At 43.1% G+C, this 24,640-nt stretch overlaps 1 protein-coding gene across 4 annotated transcripts in view; it reads right to left on the bottom strand.

Moving 5' to 3' along the window:
* sulf2a (sulfatase 2a) overlaps positions 1-23,714 on the bottom strand; it is a 51,855-nt gene extending 28,141 nt beyond the window's left edge. For 2 of the 4 annotated variants that reach the window (XM_030420832.1, XM_030420835.1), the window contains exons 1-2: positions 8,813-9,281; positions 1,474-1,542 (exon numbers count right to left, since the gene is read on the bottom strand). The gene's annotated coding sequence lies outside the window, so the exon portion shown is untranslated. Of the gene's footprint in view, positions 1-1,473; positions 1,543-8,812; positions 9,282-22,701; positions 22,807-23,602 lie in introns of those variants that run through there. The other 2 variants (XM_030420833.1, XM_030420834.1) reach the window with 2 other exon arrangements.
* Between the last annotated feature and the right edge of the window lie 926 nt (positions 23,715-24,640).

Genomic DNA, 24,640 nt, shown 5'->3' with positions numbered 1-24,640 from the left:
CACACTGCCGAAGGCTCCCTCTGCCAGCAAGAAGAGGAGGAAGAAAGAGAGAGGTGAATGCTGTCCTCACGCTGGGGTTTTGAAGTGGAGATCAGTCCTCAAACAGAATAGCTTACCAAAGGCACATCATTCACCTGTCTGCTGTTGGTAGTTTCACTGTGACAAGAAGGAAAATCAAAGTTCGTCTTCCTCAACTGCTCCATGAAGAAAAGTTACATAGCCTGGCGTGTTTTTATTTTTTTTCACAAACAAAACCCTAAATTATCACGGCTATATTAAGAGCTGTTTGTAGTGAGTCGTTTGTTAATCAAAAAGGAGAGCTGATTACAGACACGTACTGATGTTTTTGCAAGTGATAATGACTCAGCTGTGCACAGCTGTGTACATAATGTGCCCACATGTGCTGAGAGCTGCTTCCTCTGCTGCCATCCAACTGTTCGCACAAGATGACTCTGATCACAGCAGCAGCACAAGTGAGCCACTAGTAAACAGCCAACAGGAAAGTGGTAACACTGCAGCAGTGATGTGTCCAGGTCATGCAGATTTATTGCCTTTAAACTGCCTCTGCACAAAATCTTTTCCATTTTTTTAAACCCACTGCCTCAAACTACTGATTTAAAGCATAAAAAATGGCCTCAGCTTTCATTGCTTGTTTAGTAAAGACATGAAGCTGGTGTACAGCCCAAAGCCACAGGGGGTGAACACGATTTTTCAGCTGCTGATTTGATAATTGTGAGCTTTGTAGCTTGCTCATTAATTCTCATGACTATTTCCCTCAGCCTCACCTCACCCTCACTCTCTGCATCATCCCTTTTCCCTCGCTTTTCTCTTCGTAATTACCATTTGAACTGACGGCCACAGAGGGGGCATCTGCTGTGGCCACAACAAAACCGCGACACCCACAGCTCTCTTTGATCACCGAATCCATCGCAGTGTGGCCAGCAATAAGCATCCTTTTATTCGTGCTGGATGAAATGCTAATCACAAGCAGGCAGATCAAATGAGGTGATGTGATTTGGAGACTGACTAAGGCAGCATGATGCGTGAGTTGCCTCTGGAGGCGAAGAATCTATCCCCCGCAGTAAATAGAGTGTTGACGTTAAATGTGGCCCGCTGTGTTGTTTGTTTCCTCTCAGGTCTGCAGAATCCATGGTAACGGGAGCGATGATCAGAACCTGTCTACTCAGGTGGAGGAGTGATACCCAGATGGATATACAGACTGCGCTGGAGTGACTGAACTTTATACTGCGATTATATTTCCATAATGAAACGCGGAGACGCGACCTTGCACGCACCGACCCACATCTGTGTGTAAACAAACAAAAACATACAGAAACCCACCGTGGCTACAGCAACATAACACCAATCTGCATCCACACATACGAGACAACTCTTTGCGTATGTGTGCGCGAGGGGGAGACGCGATAGCAGGAGATATCACTTTCACAGTGTGTAGGAAATGAGCAGCCTTACCTTTCTTTCTAAACAAGCTGTCTCTGATGTTCTCCTCTCCCACAGATATCAGCCTCTGACTGCCAAATTCTGCAATCAAACACAAAGTCCAGAGTGGATGAATACTTGGAACATGTGCAATTTCCACTTAGAAGCCTAAACAGAGCCAGAGCATCTTCTATCTATGCGATGTGGGCATGTTTTTATTTTATTTTTTTCAAAAAGCTATTTAAAAATCTATTGAATTTTGCAGGCATTCTGGTTCATTCATGCTCATGATGCTGGGCTTTTTGTCTCACACCACATGCCACTCCCAGGTTCCACCTTTCCCACACACATACCCCGAGGATGGTGACACACCTGTTTCAGGCGAATACACTGTGACAAACTGTAGGTAAAACTGGAGATAAAAAACATACATTTTGCGAAAGTGAGCATGATATTTGCACAGGATAAAATTAATATTTGACTGATGCTGTGATGCCTGTGGAGACTGTGGCATCGGGCAGACTGTGGCAGTAGTTGAGGAGGTGGCTTAATTAGATTTGTGCCAGCTAAAATAGTGTAAAAATGTTATTCATGATTATCTCTGACCCTCCAGGACACTTTCAACGATAGTGATAATAATGAGTTTCTGTTTGTTATGCTCACTTTCAGTCAGGCTGACAAGTAAAGCCTTCCGCTGCTTTAAACTTGGTGTCAGAATGTAGCTTGACGGAGGGAGCTGAGAGAAAACTGCTATTTTTCTGCACCTCAACTGCTTTTAACACTGTCTCCATGTCTCCAACAGCCTCTGGTTAAGATCTTGTAGGCCTTGTTCTGTGTCTGCCTGTGAAGACGTGTTGACAGGACTGATGCTGTCTGATCCATGTCCTGACTGGACAGGTGTCAGTGTCCAGCTTGTAAACATCTGAGCCAAGCCAAACCAGCTTTGACATCTCCATAACCACACTATGAGAGCTTGTCTTTCATCTCTCTTTACCGATGGAGCCGCTAGTGTTTCATACGTATTCTTAAAATAATTTGCACCCAAAAGTCTGGTACTGCACACAAACCCGCACCAGTTTATGTGCAGCAAGGCTAAGAATAACTGGAGAACCTTATAAGCTCATATGTATCTCACTGCCAAGGCACGTCTCTGACTCCAGCTGCTCTCTGCCCACGCCAGCTCCGCCGGCCACTCATGGGCATCAAAGAGAGGTGAGGCTGGACACCTGTGCCTGTCAATCTGTCTGTGTGTCCATCTGGAGCAATAAAATGAGCCTAAGACCTCAGTCAAGGCCTGCTTTGCCCTGTGAAGCATATTCCTAGATAGCTTAACACACAACTGACTTAGACTTTTGAAGGACTCAACGAGGGGGAGGAATTTCCGTCTGGCACCAACAATACAACACAGCAGAGACATTACTTGTTTTGACGGGGTTTTTATTTGGCCACAGATGACATCCACATAAAGTTGCAGCATCCAGCAGACACCGCAGGCTGCAAATGGCAAACATGATTTACTTTCCTTTTCTCTCGCTAAAATAAAGGAGTGACAGATTTAATATAAATAAGCAGAGAGGGGGAGGAAGAATCGGGACGGGATTGGAACAGGCTGTGGGTGACAAGGCAGTGTGACAAGCACGGCAACTGAGAGAAAATGCGACACCTGGCCTTGTCCTTGATGTGAATAAGAGGATGATACATCAAAAAGTGACAGGGCAGAAAGATGGCTATTACCCAGGCGAGGAAGATGAAGAAGAGGAGAAAGTGACTATTTTTAGCAGTGGAGTAAAAATACTCCAGGGGTTCATTTAATATTCCTCTCCAATAAAGCGCTCCTGTGTTAATAAATCATGTTTTATTAGTTGGGATAATCTCCCGTTCTTGGCAGAGTTGCACTAAAACTGTAAGGACATTTCGGAGCATTCCAGCAATACCACCTAATGGCCACGATAGCGAATAAAAGCAATCGGGCGACTCCATTCTCTTCTGACCGAGATAAGCTGGAATGAGCCGTCTGTTGATCCAGATGAAGTTTGACCGAGAGGGTAAATGAGCGCGAGCGTTCTGTTTGATTGGCTGCATTCTCCCCATCGGGCAGGAGGCTGATTGATTTCAGTGGGCTGGAACCCCGGCTCTGCCCCTATTGATCCATCATCCCCAGCCCTGTCTCTTCCCCAATTAAGAGTTCACTAAGCCGCCACTATGGACCACTCCTTATGAATACCACCTTCCTGCCAACATCTCAATGCGCTCATTGCGCTGCCTGTCTCTGGTGTTTTCTCACTTCATTTCTCACTATCGCCTGCTACTCCTTCATTCCAGCTGTAGATAATGCTCAGTCCCATCTGAACAATAACAGAGGAATTTATCTCGATTTGCGATGAGCTAGCGTCTTTTTTAACCTTCAAGGTTAGTAAAGGAATCCCGCAGTTCATTAAACACAAGCACGGGCTAGAAAGTCCAAATCTCTGTACATCACTGCGAATCAATTGCTTCACCAGCGGCCAGATTTTAAGGATTAGAACGAATTGAGATACTTTAGATGTAGAAATCTGGGCTGTGTCTGGGTGTCAGACAGGGAAGATCAAAAGATTCATTAGATTAGAATCAGATCAAACACAGTCAGAAGTTGTGAGGACAGAGAGAGGAGGAGTGTGCGAGAGTGGTCGACACGAGAGAAACACAAATCCAGACGAAGGATCCAAAAAGCCGTCTGACTCAGAATCCTTTTAATTGCCAGGTACATGTACGGATACAAGAAACCTGACAGTCTTTCTGTCTTTCTCCAGAACTGTTGGCACATCAACGTCCTGATCTGCCCACCTTGAGGGCGCAGTGAGCAAAAAAACAGTTCAGTCACAGGTCATTTGTGCCCCGATGCACCAGGCCTTAAACCCCTAATCCTCCTGCTTTGGTGAAGTGAGAAAATCCAATTTCAGAGATCTGTAATTCCATAAACCTTATTAGGCACAACAATGGCTGCTACACCCTGAGGGAGCGGCAAGAGGGAGGGGGCGAGGGTGAAGTTGTGACCGGGCTAAACGCAGGGACGGAGAGATGACGAACACAGGAATGAAGATTAGGGAAGAGTTGGAGTGTAGCAAATCAGGAAAATGAAGGACACAGCATTGTTCTGGCACAGCTGCACTTCTAGTAAGTTACCATGACAAGGTACACCATGATGAAACAGGTGACGCACGAAGACTCACAGGGTAAAATGTTCAGTCAAGTGTTGTTCTCACTGCCGGTATATTTTGTCGTCCCGGCTTCACCCTTGTCTTACTTTATTTAGTGACGTCTTAAATTTGTCATAGCTGATCTTTTTTTGTTTGCTGTCTTTTCTCCTTTATTTACCATATAATCCCTTCTTCGCGTTAAGACTCTGAACAGGGCAGAAGGTTGGGGGTGATGTTTTGTACACATGAAAGGAATTCCAGAATAGAAAATAATCTGTTTTATGTTGTTTGTGTGTCCTGCCATCACCACTGCATCCTGTATTCATTTAATCGTAACATCGGTGGGCCACTTAGACTGCTGTTATGTGAGTGCTCTCATTGATTGTTTGCCTAAATCCGAGAGAGTGGGGTGTGTCTGCTTGCTTTGCTTTACTAATGGGCACCATCTCGGCACACACCTCAGTGAGGGAGCAGGCAGCGGAGGCGACATGTTCATAAAAGAAAGGAGCGCAGACGAGATGAGAGGAATATACCGCAGGTGAATCGATAGAGCCCTTCAAATCCGCACAGAGGGACTCAGGTGGTGGAAGTGCGATGAAAATAATTATGTGGATAATTAGATCTGCGGTGATGAGAATTTGCTTATCAGACAGAAAAAACGGTTGAGTAGAGTGGCTTTGAACTCCAGTCAGATTTTGGCTGTGTGCCCAAATCTCCCGATCGCTGCTCTTAGCAACCACAGTTAATTCTGTCATAAATTATTCACAGCTGTAACAAAACTGTAGCAAAAGGCCACCGATAACCCCGGGATCTAAAAGCTGATTAGAGGAGGAGATGGGAGCGAGGATTTAATACAAATTTCAGAGATATAGTGGGGCTTTAGTGACATGCTGTTTGATATTGCAAGTGAGAAGGGGCCTCTAGCTGCTGTCCCTCCTGAGACAGATAGGGCAGTGAAGCCTGTACTCTGTGGCCAGCAGGGTATAATTACATTTCCCCGTGGGGCACCTGCACCGCAGCAGATCAGCCACATAGAGGGGTGAGATTGAAAGCTGATTGCGCTGGCTCACAGCAGCCCGACGGCCGTCCACATGTGAATGTTAGGAATCACACGTACACACACACACACATTGAGCTGATTTGTGCACAGACAGAGAAACACAACACACACGCAGAAGAACGCGCACTTAAAGACACATAGCAGCATGCATCTCCTTATTCGCTCCCGCCAGCCGTAGACTACTCTTCACTCTCTCACTGTTGAGAGAGGAGCGTCGTCGTCAAGGAGTCCCTCTCCCTCTCTATCATTAGAGCTGAGGGGAGCAGCAGCACCGAGATTCACGCACTGATCTCTTGTTGCCGCCACATCGCAGGACCTGTTAACAGCATCTCATACATACAGATAAAGAGGGACTCGGAGGGGAAACATGTGAATGCTACTTACTGTCAGGCTACTTTTTATGTAGTCTACAGGAGCCGGATGTGTGACTGAATGGAGTAATGAAACACAGGTTATGCTTCCAAGTTGAAGCTGAAACTGCTGCAAAATTGTTATTTAGTCAAAGGGGATATTCTATTCAAGCAGCCAACTTGCAAAATTAATTACGCGTCTGTGACTCTGATACATCGTGACATTTATTCGCTGCCTCTCACCTTCGATTATTTTTAAACTAGTGACACTGCAGTTACACAACACCCAATTTCTACTTTTTGCTCTGGGAGTGGAGGTTCGTGGCAGAATGATATAAATACCCTGTAGACAAAGATGAACTATGAAAGTCATCTAGAAAAAAAAAAAATCTGTTTCCATCAGGTTTTATTGCATCTTTTCTATTCCAGTACAACAAGTTTTCCATCTCAGCCAAGAGTAAAATCTTTTTACTGCCAATTCAGCTTTTTTTAATGGGCAAATTAAAAATGTTTATAAAAACAGATGCACCAGCCGGTTTTGCTACAGACAGTAAATATGTAGAAGGGCACAAAGCGGAGCAGGTGGAAGAAAGTGTAGCTCTGAGAGGGCTGAATAAGGCTAATGGGAGACATTAGCTTTAGGACCCTCTAATATAACCTCCCTGTGTCTAACCACAAAAGGTCAAGGCGGCGGTAAAATGAGCAGACACCAGCGCTGCCCCAGCCCCTTGCGGGCCCTCAGAGACTGCTGCGCTGTGTCACCTTGGCTGCTGTCACTGATATCTGCCACCTGTCATCACGATGCTCCCCTGGCCGGGGACGCGGCAGCATCCACAATGGGTTTGTCGATAGCTCTACCTCCTAAGTGGGGATGGGGGAACATGTCCTCTGCTTTCATCAACAGCTTGAGTCAACAGCCTTTGCGTGCAGCATTAGCATACAATCCATATTCATGCCAGTGTCTCCCTTCGACTGCTTCGCCAGCCCTCCTGCACATTTTCCAGTCATTTTTACAAACGGCATGTCAAGTGCCCCATTTTCGCCGGGAGTCCCACATGGCCTCTTATGTATTCACAGCACGGCTGCTGCAAACAACATCAACAGGTCTCAAGGTCGTCACTCCAACTGACTGTGTGTGTGTGTGTGTGTCTGTCTTTGTGTTTGTGTGGCGTATATGTGTAACAGAAAGAGTGTAAAAGAAAATGGACTACTGGAGAAGAAAATAGGAACTGGAGAAAGATGCGAGCAAAGTAAAATGGTGAGGGGTGTGTGTATGTGTGTGCACTTTGTGAGTGCACCCAGTTTAAGGTTTGGGTTAACGCAGTACGAATAAAAGATTGGGATTTTGTTTGCATTTGCCATTACAGTACTGAACGTAGTAAGTGTAACCATTACATTTCAGTGTGTGTAAATATAAATCTGAGCAGGTATCTTCTACATCTGGGAGTGTGCATACATGTATGTGTGTGTGCGAGCAGAGTTTGCAGCATGCGGCTGCAGTCTCAGCACGCCTGAGGGACTATAGCTGACAGGTAGACTAAGCAGGAGCATCCTCCTTCAGTCCACTGGCATCTGAGTGAGAAAAGAGGCCAGTTGATGTGGGGGTTAGAGCTTCCATGGCAGAGTGCGTTGTGATAAATAATGAATGCTTAAAGAACAGATCCCTCAAGCTTCTTTCCTTTCCACCCATCCCTCCATCCTTGCATTCGTTCATCCCTCCACCCATATAACTACAAACAGCATGGGGCGTTCAGCTGTCTCTATCATGAATATTTCAGCCTTTAGGTCAGCGCTCGCCTCCCCCCCCCCTCCTCTCCGCTGCTCTTAATCGCCACCACTTGGTGATGACACAGCCTTTTGACCCATAAAGATATTGACAAAACACTGATAGTGAGTACATTCACTAGGACCAGCCTCTTAAGCCATGCAGGCTACTATAGGAGTGGGAGCGGCTGCAACTGTTGAAATGGCGGCTCTTGAATAAATTCTTCTTGGCTGATACCTCCTCCATTTCTTAAAAAGGTCCCCATAAGGTAAACAATAAAAAAAAGAAACTGGACCAGTCTTGCCTTAGGAAAAAGTAAAATGTTCACTGCTGTAGTTGTCGCTTTTGCTCTAATTTAAAACCCACACACACTATTCAGCAACAGGATTATATTTGGCTGAATAAATACAAAGCAATGCGGAGACAATGCATGTTCCATATTTCAAAACACAGCAGACTGTGAAACAGCAAGACAAAGAGAACTAATCACACGTCGGATTCAACACCAAGACAGACCGAAGAGCTGTGAAAGCTGTGCTGACTTGTTTCACTGAGTATCCTCACAGATTCTCAACACAACCAACGGTTCACCTACATTACTATTATTTCGAAACATGACCACTTCAAATACACTTGAGGCACAGCACATGTCAATGGCGTCTAGCCTCCAAAACTACCAACTTGTTCCACCAGATTAACAGCAGCTCCTCTACTATCTGCTCTGATTTAGAGACACCTAAGCGAGTGAAGTGTCCGGTGCACCCGATGTTCGAGAGGTCTTATCTCTCTTACCCTGATAAGCAGCGCCGTTAGGAGCTCCATGCATAAATCTCAGAGGCAAACAGAACGGATCAGAGCATTCAAGTGTAAACTAGGGCAAAGCTCCAGTGTACCTTCTAGATACGCGACTCTGGAAGCAAGTCCTGTGGAGGAACAAGCGATCACACACTGAGCGAAACACATGGTGCTCTCTGTCATCGTTCACAAATCAACACACATGCACAAACATAAATCCACACACCTGTTCTGGCAAGTCCAGTAACATCCAGTCCTGTCCGGTCCGATCAGATCCGGTCCCCTGTGTTGGCAGAGTGAGGAGCTCGTCTCACCCCCCACGCAGCCCGGTGCAGACAGCTCACTGTTATAGATGCACTGACAAGTGAAAGGAGGGAGGCGTGGTTTCACATGAGATAAATAAAAGAGGGAGGGAAAGAGGGAGGAGAGAGGCTCTCTCAATCTACAATTCAATTTTGCCCTCAGTCCCTTTTTCAGCAGCGGTTCTTTCCTTCTCTTCTCTTTCACTCTTCTTTGCGCACATTCTTGCTGTTGTTCTGTCACTCTGTCTCCTTTTCCATCTTCCACCCTGCTCGTGAATCCTCACTGGCTCTCTGTTTCCATTAGTTTTAGTCTTTCTTATCCTGTGTTGCTTCCTGTTACTTCTCTCAATCTGTTCACTTTTAACTCTGCCTCGTCCTCTCTTTCTCTCTCGGCTGTCATTCATGGGGCAGTAGTGTGTGTGTGTGTGTGTAAGTGAGAGAGAGAGAGAGAGAGAGAGAGAGAGAGAGACAGTGAAGCAGGGCTGCTCCGGCCATCTGTTGGAGCTAGTGAGCTTCACCTATTCACAGTCTCATAAAGGCAGAGGCACACAGAGGAGTGACAGAGAAAGGAATGGGAGGGAACGAGGGATCAATCTTAATGCTGCAGGGGTTGGGAGGGAAGGCACAGCCTGGCACACACACACACCATATCTATCAGGCTGGCACCTCTGAGGCGAGCTGGCGTGGGCACGCCTGCTCACTGGGTCCAGGCAGTGCAGGGGGATTTGGCTCACAGTGCATGGGCACGCAGATAGAGAAGAAACCCACACCTAAATCAATTTATACACAAGCACACAAAAGGCATATATTGCTGAGCTCACACACATGCACCGCACACAAACACACACACACACACACACACGGACACCCTCACACAAATCCACAAAACCAATTTCCTCTTTGACAAAACAAACAGGATCTATCAAGATGGATAATCCTACAAACTCAAAGAGACAAGGGGACGGAGGACGGGACAATTCTACAAACTCAAACACACACACACACACACACTCACACAAAGCCTGCCCTGAATCCTTCCATCACAGCACGCTAAAGCAGAGCATTTTCCTGCCCAGTTTAAGCCAGGTATTTCTCCTGAGTGCCCGTGTCACTTCCTATCCCTGGCCAGGAGGGAGAGGTAAGGCGGAGGGCGGCGGAGGGCGGAGGCATCCATCACTGTCCGCACCAGCCGTCCCATGATGGATGCGCCTGTTTATCCCTCTCTGCAGGTTATTTAGATGCAGTCACAGCCAGAGAGATTAGTGATGGAGAACCTCTGCACCTCCTCGCCTCTCCTCCCACCCCATCTAATCAATAACACTCTTATCTATTATCTGCATTTTCGAGGTATTTCTCCACGGAAATTTGAAGCAGGGAGAGAAAGAGAGATTAATTGTCGACCCCCTCTCAGTGTTTTCAATTACAACGTCTGCAATGGATCATCTATCTGTCAGCTCGGCACACCACGGTATTTGTGTCACTGCGACGAGATGAAACCATGCTGCTTGGAGAAAATCAAACAGTATTTTTTCTGTCCATGGCTGTCCCTTGCAGATGCAAAAACAAACTATTCAGAGTGGGGGATTTGCATGGCATTTGAGGATAAAGAAAATTATATTTCCTGCTTTAACATCAGGTGCATTCAGTACTAATCCTGGTAAAAAAAAAAAAAAAGCATTGTCAATCAAGCCAATTGGAACCATGAGCCCTTTGTAAGATCGGATTAGTCTCTTCTAACACTATTCATAACCATCTTAAAACAAAATATAATGCTGGAAATGTATTTATTCCTCCACTGTGTGCATATCAGATGATGTCTGAGACTCTGGGACTGCTTACATAAAGGAGCCATCTAGCTGCTCTAACATGCTGGATTACAGACAATGCCCCAGAGACGGCCATGTTTTTCTTGAGCAGTGCCGACATGCCAACACAGCAGCCCAGTGACACCACTTTAGGACATACTTTATTCATGCTGCTGCTCTCTCTCTCTTTCTCTCTCGCTTGCTCTCACACACACTTAAGCGGTGGCTTCACACTGACCTCTAATTGGGTTTAGATCAACAGATGTATTCTCAATTAAACCAGTGTATATGAGCTGAGTAAACTCTCCTTATCTAAACTAACAGGTATCAACCCCACTGGCTTCTGGGAAAATCCCACTGAGGGTCTGGAAGAAAAGGCAGACAGAAACAGAAAGACAAAGAACAAAAAAACATAGAAAAAAAACATTCAGACTTTCAAAACCACCAGAAGGGTCCAGGGAACAAATTTCGATAGCTTTTCTGTTTTCTGCTTCATCGGACACAGAGGGGGAGGGGTCTTGTGCGGCACCTTTGCATGACAGTGCCGAGACAGGTGCATAAATAAAAAAGAGTGATTTCTTTTGTGAAAGACAGCTATGTTCCATCCAGTGGAGATCTTGTCCTTGGCTGGGAGTGTGCTTTTACAAATGAGTTTGTTCCTTCTCTGCACTGTGTGCGCCAGCCTGATAAAAATATCCGCTGTCAGCTGGCTGCATGAAGAGGGGAGGACTCCAGTGCAAATGAGGCAGACCCCCTCACTGTCTCACCCCTCCTCGCCAGATCTGTATCTCTCTGAGAGCACCACTCCTCCTATTATTCTCCTGGTTTGGGTGAGCTGGTTCAAGGCTGACTTCTCTCCACCTCCACCACCATGCACACACATCCTCCCCACTCTGTCCTCCATCTATTCCCTGTCTGAGTGTGTGCGTGGATGTGCAAATGGGCCCTATGCATTGAGACAACGCTACATCACCATGACTACATTATGAAAAGGAACAGAGATAGGGAGAAGAACAGAGGAAAACAGATATGAGCAGCCTAGGAGCTGACAGTGTGGGGACTCAAGGAAACAGGATTGACAGAAGTGAGGATGAAAGGAGTCCTGGACCCATGAAACAATTCACCTGGAAATCGCACAGCAGCTACTGGAGGTACAATAGTAAGAGCCTCATCTAACCTCTGAGCACATGGCTTCAGAGTCAGACAGCCATTATAACAATCCCATCCTCCAACTCAGCTCCTGGACTCAAAAATTGTATTAACATGTTTCCAGAGTGTGTTAAAGCAAAATGCCCAGACACATAAGAACACCCACAAACTTAAGAGGATTAAACATATGTCCAGAGGACGGCTTTCTTGGCTAATTACAAATGCAAATAGTTGAATGAGTCACATTCTGCAGCTGTGCTCAGCGCTCCTGGACCATGTTTCCTTCGAGCTCCTGTGGTGCAGAAGGTCGCCAGAATGCCAGGCATGGTTTAGCAGCAGACCCCGACATCATTACATCCTGGCAACGGTGACCGCCACACACATCATCCTTTCTTATCTAATGTGTTCTCCTCTTATTCATTTCATCTCTCCCGTCACCGTCACATCACACGCCCTCGTTGAAAATATAAATAGTTAATAAGTCAGTTATGAGTGGCCGTCGTTTTGCAGCAGTTGGTTCCATATCCTGAGGTGATGTTATAATTCATTCATGAATGTCCCACAACTCTGAATGGAACAATTAAAAAGAGTAGAGGCTCCGGCAAAGTTTCCTCTATCGCAGATTTCAATTTTAATTGCTAAGCTTTTGGTCATAGACATATTTCAGACAGAAGTAAGTCTGAATAAGTCTCTCACTAAAAGCTTTGCAATAAAATATGAAATCTCCAATTGAGCAACCGTGACAAAGCTTCTATCCTTCTTAATTGTAACACAGACTGTAGATTTCCCTCCAGCACCATCCTGAGACAGACTGCCATGTGTGCAAGTTTTCTTAGTTCTTACACAATAACTCTGGCAGTGACGAGGACAAATACAAACAAACACAGACATAGACAGAAAAAAGACCAATATGGTGTCCTAGTTTCAAATATATATAGTTATTCCACATCTTGTACTGTGCTTTGAGTATGGCGTGCATTCACACTGGAAACATTTTAAAATGAAGTATGCTTAAAAATGCCACCATGAATACTAAAAGTTAGAGAGGTTTTATTCCCTTCCTGAAAACAACTTCCGATACTTTAACTTGCGTATCAGCCAATACAAATCAGATACCAGTGCATTAAAGTGAAACTCTAGCCAAAAAGCAACTTAGGCTTTATTTGTGAGTCAAACCTTCGTGTAAAAGCATAATTGCGACAAAAGAGGCACTTTTAAGATTTACCGTAGTTTTGTTTTCAGGCAAGCTAATTTTCAATGTAGTGCGGGGGCACTCTTACAATAGCATCAAAATCGCTATTTTTTAAAACACTAAGAAGGCTCGACACAACATGAAACTTTGCTCGTACCATCACCAGGGTCTCTACACAAGTGTCGATCCCCGAGAGCGACCTAACAGGCAGGAGAGTAATGGTGGACCGCTCCTCAAGCCTTCCTGTTCGCACTCAGGGATCGACACTTTGCACACTTGCCATGGCGGCGGCGTGCTGGGGATACAGCTGCAAACGTGAGTTGTTCAAAAACCTTCTTTTTCATAAACTCTGTGTACACAAACAATGTTCTCAATGCTCATGTTCATGTGTAGAGATCCTGGTGATACTACGAGCAAAGTTTCATGTTGTGTCGAGCCTTCCACTGAAAATTAGCTTGCCCGAAAACAAAACTACGGTAAATCAAAAAAGTGCCTCTTTCGTCGTAACTGGACTTTTACACGAAGGTTTAACTCATATACAATCACAAATAAAGCCTTGGTTGCTTTTTGGTGAGAGTTTCACTTTGAGAATACCTGCGCACAGTGGTATGGATTGCTTTTTGAAAAGTAGTAGGGTCCCATTTTTTGGCTATTAAATTACGTGGTATTGGGCCGGTGCATAGATTCCTGTACCATTTCAATCTGTATCAGAGCCATTTCTGATACTGGTATCGGTATCTGAACAACCCTACTAAAACTTATGTTGGAAACTGGTGTCCCACATGCGCTGCTTACAGCTTTTTAAACCTCTCTCAGAACACACATAGCTTGTCATAGCAGCATAAGCAAACGTGTAATGAGGCGTCCTGGTAGCTACATCATGATCCCACTGTCATGGCCATGGAAACACCTGACTGGGACACAATAATTAGTGACATTTTAGTTCCACCTGTGTTTGGCAAGTCAAAATATGTTTGGAAAAACAAAATGAGCTAAGAAGTTCAAGTTGTCATTTTTGAAATTTGTTTCCCAATCTGCAGCTTCACAGGCATCCCACACGGCTTGTATCATTCCCTGTTAGTACAAAACAGTACATCCCATTGATTTCTTGTTCACTCTATCTGCCAAAAGAGTGTGCTGTCAACATTAGTACACTGTGTATTAGCACATAGTAATTAGACATGGGACACCCTGCCAGTTCACTAAAGGAATCCATGTTGTTTGATGAACAGCCAGCAGGGGGAGGTGTACTCAGGTCTAGAAGGAATTCATCTTCCACTCTATATAAGGGTTATGAAAAAAAACCCTGATGAGGGGAAAGACAACTGCACTGGTTTCGAAAATGAGTACATGGCTAATTTATATCTTATCGTTGTTATCAAAATAATAATACTGAACTCTCTGCTACCCTTGACATGTTTCTGTTCCCTCATGTTCCTACAGGTACCTAGCTGTTGTCTTCTGAGGCTAGGGTTTGGCCTTGGCTCTAAATGTCAGCCTCTGCAATTGTGCTTTGTTGAAATGTTTTATGTAATGTATTGTTATAGTTCAGTTCAGTTCAGTTCAGACTAGTTTAGGAAGAATAGCTATTGAAATCCAGTTGTATAAAATCATGGGAAGAGTGGGACATTTTATCAAACCTTTTGTAAATTGAATGGTCAAAGTTGATCAAACATTAATATGCCATTTCATTCACCCACAGTAACAGAAGTTATGGTTAAAACCAAAGCAGCAAAACTAGCTCAGAGTGCAGTATGATAACATTAGTCAGTCTGCTGGCATGTAGACTAGTACTTCTTAAATGGAAGCATTCATCAATCTCTACTTGCAAATGTGAATTGGATGAGAGAAGTAATGACGCAGTTAGATTTGGAAAAAAACATAAAGTCCCATTAAAAAAAGGACATGAAGCCTATTCACTCTGATCTCTCTGTCTATTACTAATTATCTTGTGTGGCCTGCCCTCTTCCAGGTCACCAGGGTGGACAGGAGGTTGTGTGGCTCGGGCACCACTTGGTGATGCCTCGTCCTGCTCAGTCGTCTCCTGGATCCTCACACTTTACATATAATTTGTATCAGACATTCTGTCAATGTAACTTTTAAACTGTGATTTGTTGCTTTTTTTTCTGTACATGCAACATCTATTGCATGTCTGTCCATCCTGGAAGAGGGATCCCTACTCTGTGGCTCTTCCTGAGGTTTCTTCCATCGTTTTTTTTTTTTTTTTACCCTGTTAAAAGGGTCTTTTTTTTTCCTCACTCAATTCGGAAGTCTAAGGACAGAGGATGTTGTTGACTGTACAGATTGTAAAGCCCATTGATGCAACGTGATTGCAATTTTGGGCTATATAAATATAAATTGATTTGATTTGATTTGTACATTTCTACAAAATATCCTCACCTTTAAGAAACCACTTCACCAGACTAGAAACTGCAATATTAGAAATAATACCATCATCTTCACTAATAGTTTCCCACTTGTGTTTGAATTACATTATAGAAAGTGAATTCACACAAGACCCTCTAAAAATACACCAACTAGTCCATTAACAAGGGTTATGGACATCCACCACTTTTTTTTGGCTTTTACTTGTATCTGCCATCATCCTAACACTTTTTTTAAATTGTTTATAGTTTTATTTTTTCTGTTGGTAAGACAAAACTACTTCAAATAAGTTATGTTATACTGTACTGTTATACCATACCAACTGTGAGGGCTCACATGTGAAAAGTTGTGTTTTAAAAAGTTTACATTGTTAAAAGCTCAATAAAAAAAGTGTTTAAAAATGATCAGCACAGACTGGATCAATCACTTGCACAAAGGTGCACACACACACTTCACTCCCATCGGTCCCATGCACAGCAGGCACTGCAGAGGTTGGAGAACTGTAACCAGACCGTGGGATCCACAGATCAAAGAGCGCCCCCCCGTCGCGGTCTGCGGTCCCCAGGAACACAAGCCGCTGTGGGCCAGCGCCAGCACCGCATCTCTAGCTAATTAACTTAAACCCCTTTGACGCCATGTTATTTGAATTCCTAACGTACAGCACTGTAATATCTGCCACACATATTAAATAAGGAGAGATTGTGGGTTTGTCTAACAAGGCACCCCAGTGATTTTAGCACAAATACATTTGTAATCACTTTAAATCGTTGTGAGGGCGGCTACACAGAGGAATTTAATTTAATTGCTCGGAAATGGGTGAATTTTACAGTATCATCAAAAGGACATTTGTGTGAGACATTTGAACACGTTTTTTGTTGTTTTTAACATAACAAGCATGCCTGCACGTATGTATATGGCACACAATTATGCGTGTACACAGTCACAAGGGACCCTGAGTGAAAAGAGACACCTTGCCTTGTTGAAGTTTCAAGTGCCCTCGAATGCAGCTTTCCACTCTCAGCACTCAGAGGAGTGAGTAAAGGGCCTGAATTATAAATCAAGAGGCCTTAAACGGCTATGTAGATTAGCAAGCAGTCGCGTTTGATGTCCTCAATAATTAATTACTTGTTGGTACCAGGATGGACCTTGCCTCTTTTTTGTATGGCCCTCTGTCTGCAAACAAACACTCGCTGGCATGCTATCAGGAACTGTCAGGGTGTGAGTAGGGCTCCTGAAGAGTATGGTGTACAAGCTGACATCACAGTAAAAGGTCACCGCTGCAGGGGGGTATTCTCATAATGTGTGACTATTTTTAGTTTTGTACTTGTGATGACTCAATATCATGAAACGTTACAAAAACTCTCAAATATAAGGATGTTTTGCGTGTCTGCACTTCCTCAAGAGGCTAGTTTGGTGCATAGTGGATTGAGATTAGGATTAGAACCGAGTCAGATAGTTGAGAGGGTTAGGGTAGTCACTGTAAAGTCTTCACCAGGGTTGCAATTAATAGTTATTTTTTCAGTATTGATTAAAGCAACTTTATGTAACTTTTTTATTTTCTTTATTTAAATACCTTATAACAGTTTGTTTCAAAATCATTTTGATTGTACAGTGATTTGTAACAGGGTCTTTGTATCTGTCTCAGCAACGCTGGCCCCCTATTACTTGTTTCTGCAGTATGTAACGGTGAATGAGATGAATCACAGTGCATAACACTTTAAGGCACTAAATCACACACAGCATCAATCTCAGTGATTTTGGTGAAACTGGATCATATTTTATGGAGAAAAGCTGTCGGGTTTTCCCTCTGATGTTCTCTGGCTGCTCTGCCTCAACTCTCTGTGATTTTCAGAGTTTCCTGAAAGCAACCAGTAACTGATGTGTGTGATGCAGCTACAAGTTAGGTCTGCTAGCTGACCCTGCTGTTCAGAGCATCGTCTGGGAGTTACAGTACAGTGTTTACACCTCTATCACAGCTGCTTTGGATCGCCCAGGGGAGGTTTTCAGGTCTGGGGAAAAAATGGGCACCAGAAATGGAGCTGTGCTAGTGGCAAGAGCTGAAGCTGAAGAGACGGAAGAGGACAGTGACGGAGGACAGTGACTGAACAATAGGGAAGACACAAGAGTAAAATGCAGAGTGGCTTTTAGTTGGTGTCGACAGCTCTCCTAAATAAGGTGCTGCAGAAGGTGCAGAGCTGAACTTGTTGCAGTTTAGCTGGCCTGCTAAGTGTTATACCTTGTGTTGTTGTACTTGCTTGATGTTTGGCTTATGGCAAAGTCAACTACCTAGTTTTTGATAATAAGCAGAGTCAACCCATTTCGACTGAGCTTTAGTCGTTTGTTACTGTCTTTGCTTCAGGTGATGCTAGCTTGGCATGTTGTTACTCTTTGAGTATATGTGTATGCAGCACTTGTGCACACTTTAAATGCCTTTGTCTTTTGCATGGCAAAAAGGCCTGGGAATGCATGTTTAATTCAAGACATGAATTTTCAGGGCATAATATTGCTATGATATGTCGCGTTCCATTTGTAGTAAGTACGCGACATTACATTACATCTAACACACGGACAGTGGGGGGATCCAAAACACAAATACAATTTTCTACGTCACGTTGCTTTAATATGCCTGTTATTTTCTAGATCTACCAATTATCATCATTTAATCTATAAAATCTCAGATGTCCATCCTGGTCCAATGTGATGCCTTTAAAATCCTTGTTTTGTCAGTCCCAAACATGAAAATATTGAGTGTAATATGAAAATGGAGAATTGTCATTGTTGAATGAAAAATTACTGAAATGCTTCATTGAATAATCAAATGGTTAAAGAATATTTTTTCTCTCGAAGCACTCATCGATTAGTCAACTAATCATTACAGCTCCAGTCCTCTTCGTGTGGCACAAATGTTAATTAAATTTCGACACTCGAGGCATATGGACCACTCTCTGCCAAAAGTAACACTAGCCAGCTACAGCAGAATGACACCTGTACAGCAGACTGTCACAACACAGCAGAAAGCATCATCTCACCATTGTGTCCTACAAAATGTGAGACAGACCTCCTCTCCTTATCTAAACCCTCTGGCTATCTCTCAACGGCTGCCCTGAAACAGCCCTGTAAGCAGACTAAAGACAAGTGGGAGGATGAAATAGCATCTCCCTCTCTTCCCTGTGAGGGGCAAAATGATGAATTGTGTAAAATCATATTTGGCACCTCATATTTTCAACAAAAAAAAGTCACAGATTAAGCCTGCGACATGAAAGGCAGAAAAGAGCTGATGCAGGCAGAGCAGAGGAGGGCCCATTATAGAAATGCTCCTGTCTGTCTTTCTGTCCGGCTGGGTGACACCTCGCTCCTTAATGAGCTGTCTGAAGTCAAACAGGAGAAATACCAACACAATAAATTACGAGGCTCATCGCTTCCTGTTTGCCTCCACTCAGATACGGCTGAGTAATCTTTCTATCTGGCCTCGCACCATCCAGAATGAGATTCTGTCAAATCACATTCTACAATCCTCGGGTCCATTTGCATAACTACGTTCGATGTTTCCAGCCAAACCACTGACATGTTTTTCTGCAGTTAATTAGATTTTGGAATTAGTTTTCCAAAAAGAAAGAAAAAAAAAACAAGATGATTTCTCCTCTGCCTGGTCTCCTATTCCCATTTGGAAGTGACAAGATAAAACTGTGTATAAGGGTAATTGCGTGGAAGTGTTGAAATTAGGGCTGCAGAGAGAAGGTATTTTTGTAGCTGCGGAGCTAATACTCTGTTCCAATTTCAGTCTGTTTAGCATGCAGGCTCTGAACTGTTCCCTCTGACATGGCAAACCTCATTAAGATAGAGCAAACTAATTCACTTGAGGACGAAAGCTAATTCTTCATATCTTTTTTTTTTTCTTTCTAGAGATGTAGAGACAAACCGAAAATTGGGTCTTCAGGGTATACACACTTGAAGGTAGAGCTCTTTCACTGCTCTTATCAAAACACATTTACTGTAGATTAAAGAGGAGAAGAGAGAGGACGTAACCTCGAGATACCTTTGAACCGGAGCTGTCAGAAATAGAAAGGAGGCTGTGGACAAAACTGTCAAGAGTGTGGACATCTGAGCTGTGTGCGATCATTCCACTCAAGTCCTGCTGATAAGGCACAGCTAACCTTTTATCAAGAAGAGGAGCAGAAGGAAGGAAGGAGAGAAGAGGATAGACAGGAGAAAAGAAGGATAGAGGGGAGGGCAAGAAAGAAAGGGCCGATGCTGGGACTGCAATGGGCAGACATCCATTAAGCAACCACTCAGCATGGGATATGGCATTTACAGAGAACAGCCAAATGCCATGGCAATTAATCAGGGCCTAGCATGCCAGCTTTATCAATACCCCTTGTACACGGTCAGCGGCGAACATGTGCACACACACATGCACACTCTCATACACACCTAAAATAGACCTATACATTTCGGTTTTCAAGGGAATACTTCCGTGAATAGAGTACTTTGGCTTGTATCTAACCTTAATATTACTTCTAAGTCTCGAACTAGGACACACGCAGTGACATAGAATGAATACATAACTTACACAATCACAGACTAAGGCCTGGGAGATGGCACACATTTTACTCTGCAGGGAGTTGCAAATTGCTTTTGAATAACCAAGGTCTAATTGACAGGAAAAGAATGCTCTGTCATTTCGCTAGTGCGAGTGTCATTAACACATTTTTCATTTTGTACATGCTTCAAGGCATTATTGTATCGTTGGCCCCAATCCCTCCCTGGTGCAGTGAATATGTTTTAAAATGGTTGAGAGCAGAATGTTGTTAGCTACACAACACTCCCTGAGGGGAACAAAACACAAGAACAATTGGCTCATTAGAAGCAGAAACACTTCAAACCACAATATGGCTGGAACACACTCAGAGGAGAGACAAAGTCAGTAAGAGAAGAGCACAGATGGATGGAAAGGAGGGACTGGGGGGGAGACAAAGGCATGCAAACACAGGAGAAGCAACCTTGTGTTCAACACACGGTGCACAAGACACATTTTTTTACTGTAGAGATGATGTGAATTTATAATACTCATGAAGAGGCTGAAGAGTGATGTGTTACACATAATCAGATTAAAGCAATCTGATTAAAATTTGTACCTGCAAAATATACTGCATGCTTATAACAAGTTTACTGCAAAGGAATAATCACATTTACTATTTTATGCATTTTGGAATGCACTCAAAAAGGAAAAGAGCATTCAGACTGTGAATTTGTACATATCATAAAAACAAGATGTGTAGATGGTGACGAAATGTTTTAAAAGGTGTGATTTGCAAGAAATGGCTAGAATTCAAAAGAAACACCAAAAGAAAGTCAGTGTGTGTTTTATGATGAGTAAATGAGGCAATTAAGTTCGTCTTAGTTTGGTAAACAAGAGAGACTTGAATTCACACAGTGTACAGCGGTACTCTTCTTTTTAGTATGAAAACTAGGAATGAAAATATCTCCATGTTGTGAGTTTATTTTGTTTACTTGCATTTGCATCTCCCTGCTGAAACTACGAAAGCGGACTATCGCCTCTTGCTGTACAAAGTGGTGTTAGGAGGCAGGACGGGCCGGAGCTGGCTGGTTGGCATGCAAACTGTTACGTCAGCGTCAACACTGTTGTTTCTTGAATCTGAATTCTGGTCATATCTTGCAAATTACCCCTTTAAGCTTACACTATCTATAGCAAGTGATAACAGGCTTTTTTCACAGCAACACTGACTCCTCATGAAAGGAAAAGCACAGGTGCTACTGCAGTCCAAAAATGCAGTAGCACCAGTCCCCCCCAAAATGGAAAAGTATGTGCATTAGGTTAGAAAATACTTTTACAACCCTGATTCCAAAAAAAAAAAAAAGTTGGGCCGCAGTGGCAACATAAATAAAACAGAATGTAATAATCTGCTCATCCTTTTTGACATAAACCCAACTGAAAACAGTACATGTTTTTACCTTATCAACTTCACTAAGTTGGGACAAGAGCCACAAAAGACTGGAAAAGTTGTGGAATACTTATATAAAAAAAAAACTGTTTAGAACATTCCACAGGTAAACAGGTTCACTGGTAACAGGTGATAGTATCATTATTGGGTATGAAAGAGGCATCCTTGATAAGTGGAGTGATTCACAAGCAAGGATGGAGTGAGGTTCACCACTCCGTGAAACACATGATTGTATAAAGGATATTGCTACATGGGCTTGGGGACAATAAACAATAAACACAGTTTGTTTACAAGCGACTGCATTCCGTTTTTATTTTCGCTTAACACAAACTCCAAACGTTTTTCGAGCCAGAGCTGTAATAACATTAACAATGGCTCTGTTCTATTCAGAAGCCCCAGTACGCCATGCGGTGTGAAAGAGAGACGGCTTAAACAACATCAATATCCTGAAACTGAAGCAGCAAGGAATTCAGCCATCATTCATTTTATAGTTTACACCTGTGCCTATCCTACAGTGACATTTCAAATTAGTAAAGTACTTACTAATTGTGACACCAAGTCCATAATACAATCTAATTGTAAGCAGATTTTTCAGTATGTAAGACTGTATTGAAACAATTTTTGAGTGTGCTGTGGATGAATGATTTCTTTGCACAATGCAATGCACCAAAAAATGGAAGTGCTGCTCGGAGATGGGGAAAAAAATAAAATCAACTTTGGGGAGAGAGCTCCTGAAAGACCTTGGAGAACAAAAGGAATAAGATTTGAATAAAAAACAAAACATTGCTTTGTCTTTGTGAAGTTTAATTGGCAGTGGGATTCTAAATTTGTCGTTATGTCAAACCATTATAACACAGTGATTAGTATTTAGGACATGATATGTAGAATTTGTATGTAGTATGGATTTGGGACATGATACCAAAACGGGGAATGTAAAGTGTGTAAGTAATTACACAAAGAGCTTCGAAATGGACTACATAGCAGTCACTTCAGTGCTGTATTCAAGTACACTTTTGAGGCACTGGTATGTCAAATTAGTGTTTTAAGTTTGCACAACTCCACAATTGTACTCTGTTTACTTTTAAACTAATTTATCTGACTGTTAGTTTGCAGGTAAAGACATGTCAAATAAAAAAAATGAAAAAATTAAAACGTGATGTAATGCCTCAGATTAAACCATGTACTAAGCAGCCGGGATCAGCTATAACATTAAGCTGCTGCAAGGAAGTATTTCACATTGTAGTGTTGCCATGGTTATTTAAGTAAAGGATCTGCATGCCTACTCCAGCGGCTGTAATCAATATTCAGTACTTTCCTACCTCGCACAAGGATGACCTCTGCAGCACAGCTTCTGCTGCACACTGGTTGAGGCTCAGATCTGCATCAGGCGGAGCTGCTTCACTCCAGCGTTTGTCACAGGACATCTATAAAAAGAATAACAGTATGATTCAGTGAGTGAGTGACCTCACTGTGGCAGCCACACTGAGACACAGATGTCCCAAATACACCAACAACTGGCCATACCAAGGACCTGAGTGCGTGCATGTGAGAGAGGTGGATAGACAGAGAAAGGCTCAGAGAAACAGCGCAGTGTTTCCTGACAGACACCAGTCTGTCTCTCTCCTCTTGGCTGGCTGTCTTAGGGCAGAGTGAGAGGAGCTCAGGCTGAAGCAGCTCTTGAGGTCTGTGATGTTTTGTTCAGAGATTAGAGTTATATTTTCCAGGACATATCATCTATAATTCATTCAGTATATTGAATCACCAAACATCACTCACTGTCTATTAATATCAAATCCATAGACTGGTGGATGTGTTTACTTGCATGCATGAAACAACAGCTAACACAAACTCCAGCCTTTAGCCTATTGTTTGTTAGTATAACAACTCACCTGGGCAAAGTTACGACTAAGGTTACACTGTATTTAGCTCTGCAACCGGTCATTGTGTGCCTCACGTCTTATTTTGACGGTCCCTTTTAACATTTCATTAATCTTGAATAGGAGAAAGGAGGAACCGTTGCTTTTGTTGACAGGAGTTGTAGGTTAGCTAAAAGATGTGACTTGTGAAGTGTGTCACCTGCTAGCTGGATAAACGTTAAGCCATACATTTTGTTTTGTATTATCTATTTTTTTCCGCATCGTGGATATTTTTAATCTTTTTAACAAAAACCTTGAGCCAGCTGTCTCTCACAAGGTAATTAACAAATACAAATTCACACACCTGACCTTTCTGTGCCACAGCCCACCTGCTGTGTGCTCTCTCCTGTCTGCCCGGACTAGCATTGATTAGCAGCGACCTCTGCCGACGGTTGACCATATCTACTCGTATATGCTCATAAAAGGAGGGTTTTTGGTTTAAATAATTTTTTAATGATTTAAGGTTTGAAAGTTTGGTCCTTTTTTTTCTGGAGAAAAAGAAAATAATTCCGTTATCTCATTATCTCGTCGTCGAGTGAACTGCAGGCTAACGGTTCCTTCCGCGCATTGATATTTTGATTGTTGTGCGGTCAGAGCAGGTGTAGTTTGATTAGTGGTATTACAGCGCAGTGGGACAGTCAATGGTTTTGTATTCAAATCAGTCCAAAACACAAATAAGGAGAAGGAGAAGGAGAAGAAGAAGAGACAAAGGAAAGAAAATTAATGTCACAATTCAGTGTACAGCATGCACAGTATCAGGCAGCCATTAACTTTGTCATTAACAGCTGTCCTGCTATGACGCTCAAAACGTGTGGCTTGAGGTGGGTCATTTAAAAATGTGTGTTTTCAGTGAAACGTATATTCAAGTAGAGTTTTTGTTAATGAGTTGTAATCCGGCTTCAAACACCCTCATATTGCTTCTATTCGGCCTATTCTACTTACCAAATATGAACACAAGAGGGCGCCACCAGCTTACAAGTGATTCTCACAAGTGGCGCAAATCCTGTAGGCTTCCGTGTGCAGGCCTGTTTCTGGTTATTAGTTTCAGAGGGCAGGACAGGAAAATGGGTCAAGTTATCTGCTGTGAGAAAACAAGTCATTCTAAATAATATGAAGGCTTGTTGTGAGCTTAGTTGACTGACTGAATGAATTTATAGATTTAAGGGTATCTGGGCTAATGTATCGCAATATGCTTCCCATCAATTGAGAACCTCTTCTTCCTCTTTAAAACTGGAAAATATATCTGTGGGTTTATATAGAGAGTAGAAGTATATCATTTTTCTTCTTTTATTTGAACTTGAAATCATCTGTAAATGTAGGGGTCAAATATCCCTTAGAAAAA

This window comes from Sparus aurata, chromosome 6 (assembly GCF_900880675.1).
Source record: "Sparus aurata chromosome 6, fSpaAur1.1, whole genome shotgun sequence".
Taxonomy (NCBI): domain Eukaryota; kingdom Metazoa; phylum Chordata; class Actinopteri; order Spariformes; family Sparidae; genus Sparus; species Sparus aurata.
Note: the sequence above shows the minus strand (reverse complement) of the source record. Positions and strands in the feature narration are given on the sequence as shown.